This window comes from Henckelia pumila, chromosome 4 (genome assembly GCF_033568475.1).
Source record: "Henckelia pumila isolate YLH828 chromosome 4, ASM3356847v2, whole genome shotgun sequence".
NCBI lineage: Eukaryota > Viridiplantae > Streptophyta > Magnoliopsida > Lamiales > Gesneriaceae > Henckelia > Henckelia pumila.
The window spans coordinates 16,690,621-16,698,361 of record NC_133123.1 but is presented as its reverse complement, the minus strand read 5'-3'; positions in this window follow the sequence as shown (position 1 = coordinate 16,698,361).

The following is a 7,741-nucleotide window of genomic DNA, read 5'->3' as shown; positions in this document are numbered from 1 at the left end:
CCAAATGTAAACTATACACAAAATAATCCTCTAACAAAGTGAATTACTAATAAAACTTAATAATAAATATGATATATTTGAATGCATTGAGATATTGATGAAAAGTTACTATTGATTTATAAAAAAAAACAACAATATGAAACTTGAGCTATCAAATAAGGCATTATATAAATTTATCCTAATAGAGAAGATGCTTGTGTTTGATCTTATTTGATGGCAAAAAAATTTATTATATATATGTTTGTGTTATCAACCCATATATTGGTAGCATATAATTAAAATTTTTAAAAGAAATTAAAAACATTTTTTAATTCAATCCATTTAAACTTGTGAAACTTGAAAATTTATCTCGACATTTCATTACGCTTCGTGGTTGAGAACCTTGACTGGGGTTAACAATTTTTGTAAAATAGGAAAAGATACAAAGTATTTTCTATAGAGGCTCATTGTGCAATCGCACAGGTACATACCTAGGGTCAGGACGAGACAACTCAAGTATTGAAATTTTCTTAAAATTATGATATATATTTAAATTAATTTTATGGCATCTTATAAGTTGCATGTACCCTAAAGTCACTACTCTAACCTTGAATTTAATGGTCTATGTTATTTCATATTAACACTATCAGCATTAACATATTCATATGTTGAGATATAGATTTTTTGATATGCGATTAACATACTACTCTTAGGGCAACATCTCGCACCCAATTACGATACAAGCCCACAAAATTTATGTAAAGCTCACATCTTACAGATTAAATTAATTATATTGACAACAAGTTATAGACATCTTAGGAGTGTTTTGAATGTGTGACTCGAAATGCTTGTGAAGATCAATTTGGCTATGAGCCATGCTGTTGATATATGTTTATATCTGTTTGCATGGGCACAAAATGTTTGATTAAAGTTAAAGGAAAATACCCAACTTAGTGGCAGATGTTGGCCCTTTTTTGATTTTGTCCAAATCAGTGTATTCTCGGCTTGATCCTAAACATTTACAAAATGAACCTTTCATCAATTTAATGGTTGCATCTAATCGCATACATGGCAAGTGTCAATCTTGTCCTTAAAATCAGTCAAAATTTGTAAATGTCTGGGTCTAAATCAGGAACATCAAACCATTTGAGACCAAATTGAGAAAGGGGTCATCTGGGACTGAACTAGGTCTTTTCTCCATTAAAATTTTAACCTTTAAATTGGAAGTATTTATTCGGCCAATTTTTGGAACATTAATTAGGACTAAGCTGGGAACGCCACAATATTTGGGATCAAACAGGAAAGGTGTCAAATATATAAACCAAATCTTTCCACTAAAGTTATAGAATTCTTATAAAAAATATTACAAAATCTCATTGAAAATTTTTAAAACAAAAAACATATCATTTGAAAATATAATCGCATTGTGTGGAATTAAAATATCAACTTATTTGTTTCTCATTTATTACTCATTTATTTCCTTGTGATATCTTCATGTAGAATGACTATCTTGTTTAAAATTCCACCAAACCATTAAACAAAATTGTAATTCAGAAATTACATCTCAAAGAAGAACTTTCATATCACATTAATTGAGAATCAAAAGGAAAAAAAAGAGATAACTTACATATCATAGAAGAGCGTTGGAAAGCGGTAGCACCACCGCCGCTGAGAGGGTTGTGAAGGTAAGGAACACGAAAAATAGGGTTTCCAAATGAAATCAATTTTATAGTAAGGAAAGAAGAGAAGCGTCCACAGTTGAAATGTAATTTCTGCACGTGACTAACACGTGCTAAATTTGCGTCCATTTTAACAATCAAATTAATGGGAGAACAAATCCAAACAAAGGAAATTGTGTGAGCAAATCAGAGAAATGACTTAAAGTGAAGGAGTAAACAAGTAATTATCATATTTTATTTATTTCCATACAAATATTTAGCAGTTTTAAACTAAAAGCTCATTGAATAACTTATTGTATTTTATATAGTATGTATATACATATGTATGTATGTCTATATATATTTATATGCACCGGCTGATGTGACATATTATACATCTAATAAGTGAATGCCATGTCAACCGGTGTACATGTAGTTTTTCACGGTGGTTGTCCATGATATCAAAACTTATATATATATATATATATATATATATATATATATATATATATATAATTTTGATATGCTGCCCATCAATAGGTGTCACTCAACTATTGAATGTGATGAATTGTATATGCAGTAATTGAATGACACCTTATTGGTGAGCACGGAGGTGGGCGCACACACACACATACACATATATATTAAACAAAAATAATTAAAATTTTTCCTCATCAATGGGTGGTAGTCCATATAGCACTAAGATCCCAAATTTGAGGCAAAGTCTCGTGTAATGATTCTCAACGCTTGAGGTTACCAAAATGCAAAAGATCAGACGGTTAATATATAATGTACACTAATTAAAAAAATATTAATAATAAAACATAATTTCATGAGTAATGAGTCTTTAATCAAATTTAAAATAGAGATAGTAAATCTCACATAAAAATACCTCCAAATAGTGAGATCATGATCGTTAATTTGATCTCTTATGTTTTCAACTAGTGATATCACGAGGTGAACAGAGTCAGGCTTGTTACGCCTTAAACACATATAAATCTCGAGTAGTGAGATTAATGTTTTTAATGCATTAATATATCTAAAAAATTGTGTTTTGATGATTTCAAAACTCTGTTTATTGTTACTAATCGTTTAAAGTGAGAAAATGCAGATTCATTGAATTTTTTTCAGTTGCGTTCGGAAGCTCTGAACTTGATCTAAAAAATGTTCATCCAAAGGAGTTTGGAGGCAACGAAGTGGACAGTTCAAAAGCTCCGAAGTAGTATCGTTGGATCCGAACTCGATGTCAGCAGAAAAAGTTTGAATTTTGAATTTAAGCGGAATGTGAATTAGCCCTATCACTCCCTAAGAAATGAAAGGCCATACCTAACTCTGTCCAAAAGACTAGAATAAGAATAAGATAAAAAATAATTGCCCTCAAGGTTCGCAGCGATTGAGCAATACGAAATCAAGTATTTCAAGAGGGGTGTAACCTCATTAGAAAATGAGCTCCCGTGCCGAGCATTCCTTAGTCAGTTATTCTCGCATTTTAACTAAGATTCGGACCACCATTTCTCTGAAAGCATAGTTCTTGCTTCACTCTCCCCATTTGAGCTTGTCCATTGGTTAGGTATCCCTTGCTCTCACATTCGAGTATTTGATCATTGTTTAGGAGCATGAGATGTCTGTCAGGGGAAAGTTTGGATCTTTCGAACTTAGGATCGGAGATTTTGAACTGCCTGAAGCTTCAGAACTCCAATCTAGATTCCGAAGGGTTTGGAACCACCGAACTAAACTGTTAGGATCGATGTGGAGTGACGTGGAGTGTGGAGAGAGAGAGAGAGAGAGAGAGGGAGAGAGAAGGGGGTTGACAAATGAACAACTCCAAATTTCTTTTTTTCAGGGTCTGGACTGGTTTTAGCAGCTATGCAGGTGAATCTCGTTTTGGATGGAAAAGCAGTAGTCTACCGATAAAGTGCAGAAACAAGCTACCGAGGTCTGGTGCAGCTCAAAATAAGTAAAGCAGTAACAACAGACTTGTTTCTAGAAGTTCTAAGGATAAATCTTTCTACCCCCTTCTTCTGTTTTCAAAAGATATCACTAGAAGATTTGATAAGTACACATACTTTGGTACAAACCCACTTCAGTAGGACTTATCAGTAGGACTTATCTACTGCCTACTGAAACTCCTAGTCTATCCAACACTTTAACAACTCACACACTTTTGAAAAAACTTTTTCCAAAAGTTCACAAAGCTTGTACAATGAATTTGATGCACAAATGATCTAACAGGTCTGATATATCAAAGTTGAGTGTGCAAGAGTATTTTTTTTGAGTGTAGAGTATTTGAGAATGATGTATTTGACTTGATCGCGAATTTTTTTGTTTTTTTCTACACAAATGAGCCAATGAGCTTTTTATAGTTTCTGATCCAACGTTAATAAACGACTCTATTAACTCTTTCATTTATTGTACCTGTAAACAAAGAATATGTTTCTTAGTACGCCACATCTTTCATATTAAAAAAGGATGTGCAATAAATCTGCCATTAATGCTAGTCTGCAGGATTACATTAAGTATACTATGAAGGTAGAACCACTAATAAATGAGGTCAGGTGACTAGTGAAGAGTAGTTAACTTAGTTTTACTCAATTAAGCCTTCTGAAACTATCTTCTGCTTTTTTGGACTAAGGCTACTGATTTTGCGATAAGGCTTAGATTGCAGACCTAGCCTACTGGTTTCTGTTATTTCTATATTTATGGACTTAGCCTGTTGATTTTGTTTTACGTGCTCTTTATTACTACTGATTTGCTTGTCTACTGAAAGTGTTTACTACTACAGATTGTCATCACCAAAACTAAATTACTTAACAATTTTTTTTCCTTTTTTGGTGATGTCAAAACCTAGCAATGTAAATATAAATCAAGATGATAGTTAGACAAATCAAAGTAATGAAATAAAAGCAAAAACAAATTATGTGAAATTAAATCAGTTGTGATAAAAACGATTAGCCATAGGAATGTCCAATGGTTCTAGTTCAGGATTAAATCTTATGTTTCCTCTTTGATTTGTCCTAGCAGCATTCGAGGTTTCTGGTTGTTTCCCACTTTTTGGCATCATCATCCAGAATGAATTGAAAAAGATCAACAATCTGAGCAGAAATGTTATCTACTTTTGCATCAAGACTTTGAATAGAGTCAGAATGAGCTTGATTTGCATAAGTAAGTCCTTCTATCTGAGAGCTCAGAATCCGAATGGATTCTGTATTCTTGTTTGCAGCAGAGAGAACATCTAACTGTCCAAGTGATAGAGTAGCATAAGACGCAGTAGCATCCTTTTTCAGCAAGGAAACATTGACTTGGACTTGAGTAAGTTCTTCATGGATTTTCAAGATGAACTCGATTGCTCTTTTGGTGAAGGAGGCATCAGCCGATCGATATTTCAATTGATCATATTGAATTTCCTTGACCAAAGCTTGGATATTGTTACAAAGTCTCTTTAAAGTGTTGAGCTCTTCAGGGATAGATGTTTCTGGCTCAGATAATGGACTTTCTGCTCGAAGGATGCGTTGCTTGATTTCTTCAATTGTGGATTTCTGTCTATCAGAAATATCATGAGGAGGAGTACCAGATGAAGATGAATTTCCTGAGAAAGAACTAAAGCAGTGTTAAGATCAACAATGGGTTCTGATGCAGGGGCTGCAGGAGAGGAGACAGATGCATGGTTAGGGTCAAGAGCTTCGGCGAGCAACAGTGTTTCTTCAGGAGCAATAGCTGCTGTCCGCATCTCTTCAGTAGAAAAGATTCCAAGATCTGGAAGAAGTGCATCTACTTCTGGAACGGAAACTAAAGAAACTTCAGGTAAAACAGGGGATGAAGATACTTCCCAGAAATTTGGAGCGACATGTGCATCACGTGATGTAACACTTAGCAATGGGAGCCTTGTCTGGTGCAGTAGACGTTCTTGGTTCCTTGGTAAATGGATTCGCAAAATCCTCTACTGTAGAGAAGTCTCAAACAGACATGAGAGAGGATGTTGGTTGAGTAGATGGATCAACAATTGGAGTTTGCTCAGGTCATCAGTTTCAGATGAAGACTGTTGAGCTGGCGTTGTTGATGGCGCAACAAGTGATCCAGAAGGAGCAGTAGCAGCGAAATTAGCTTCGATTTTGAGAACCTCAAGATCTATAGTCTATAAAATATTGCTCAGATGGAGGACAACTAAAACATCAAAATGTGCAGTAGGACTTCTTGGGTCGAGATTGCTTCGAAGAATAGTGAGAATTTTTGATAGCTTGGCTACCCTCAACTTCTTCAGAATGTAGTGTCTACGATTCGTGGCTTCAACAAAAGTGGTCATCTTGGTAGCTTCAAATATTTGATTCTCATAGAGAATAGCTTGAAGAAATTTGGATTTATTTCCCTTGAAATATGATATATGCTGAATAGTGCGAATATGAATCCACTTGTCAAAGTATGCACTCTCTGTCTCAGCATAAAGATCGACTTGCTCCATTTGAATATTTACGGCTGTTTGAACTGGAGATATCATATTTTTATCCTCATCATCATCATCGTCAGCAGGGATTGTGGTAAGTATGGATTTGCCTTTGTCAAGTGGTGTTGGTAAATATGTTGGTTGCTTGAGAAGTGCAGAGGATGGTTCTTCAATGGTAACTCCAGGTAATGAGCGATGAATAAAAACTGATGGCTCAGAAGCTTTGGCATTGAAAGGTGAGGCATCGGCAACAATTATGGTGGTGGATGATGTGGTAGGACAGGAAAAAACTTGGTGTAGTTGCAAGGAATTAGTTCTGTCGAGGTCAGCAATTGCCACTGTTTTCTGAGGAGGCTTACTTTTCAAAATTGGTTTGGACTTATTTTTATGTTTGGATGAAGGCTGTGTTGGTGTAGTAGACTCTTCTAAGAGATTCTGTTCAGAATCACTAATAACAATTAGCTTTCTCTTGGGTTGCGTTGATTTGGGAGCAGGGGTTGGCTTGTCATTGGGTTCTGGTATAATAGCACAAGACAAATAGGCAATTGACTTTGGTTTTAAAGCCAACACATTATCTTCATTCACCATGGGAGCCTTAGAGCCGTCTTTGTGAGAAGTAAATTCAAAACCAGCATCTCTCAACAATTTACTAATTTGGATAGCAAACCCAGTGCTCTTCTTTCTTACCATCTCAGACAAAATTTTAAAGATTACTGAAGACTAGTTGGCAGGAATACTATCAATAATGGCTGTCATTACCTTGGCTTTTTTTTTTTTCGTGATTCTGTCGAATGTTCTGCCTTTGATCAAGATGGGAACATACGCGGAATTTGGTCTTCAGAATCTTCTTGAAACACGAAGTAGATACTTCTTCTCCAGTCACGGAGAATTTCTTCATAGCAGAATAATGGACTCTTTGGTGATGGTGGCGAAGTCAGCAGTTCCTTCGTGGGGAAGACAAAAGGTAGTAGCAAAGGATTCTTCAGTGATTGTTAGGGTTTTGATTCCAGACGCAAAGGTGATGATGTTGTCATTGCTCACAGTTGCATGAGCATAGAACTCCAGTAGTGGTTTCTTGTACATGAACGAATTTATCTCCAGAAATGTGCATAGCCCTGATGCTTCTAAAGATTTGAACATGTTGACAAGGGCTTTGTCTTTGATAGTGTAGACTGAGTCAAAGTAGACCTGATAAGCGTTAAGAGTATAAGCTACCATTGTTGCTTGGAGACGATGATTGCAAGGTGATTTCTGAAAATCAGAGAGAAATCATTAATACAAGAAATATGCACTAAGGTAATTATACGTAAAGTAGTGAAAAGACCCAAAATTATATACACATAATAGGGCTTACGTGTCAGAGAGATTGGGTGATTTCAAAATTAAAAGCAACCTACAGTTCGTATGAATAACCGCCAAAAGCATATCTATTATTAATTAATAACCACGTAGTAGCAGAAAAAGGTAAACATACAGAAGTAATAATTAATAGTCTCTTGACGTTTACACTACCCTAGGCTACTTCTATAAAAGTAGAATACTTGAGGCAAACAAGAGCATAGCATACCACTTCAACGTTAAAGCACATAAACAGGTTGTAGAAAGAATCTTCTCTACTGACAAGTACAACAAGACAACCGTCCGAGGTCTCATCCATTGGATGAAA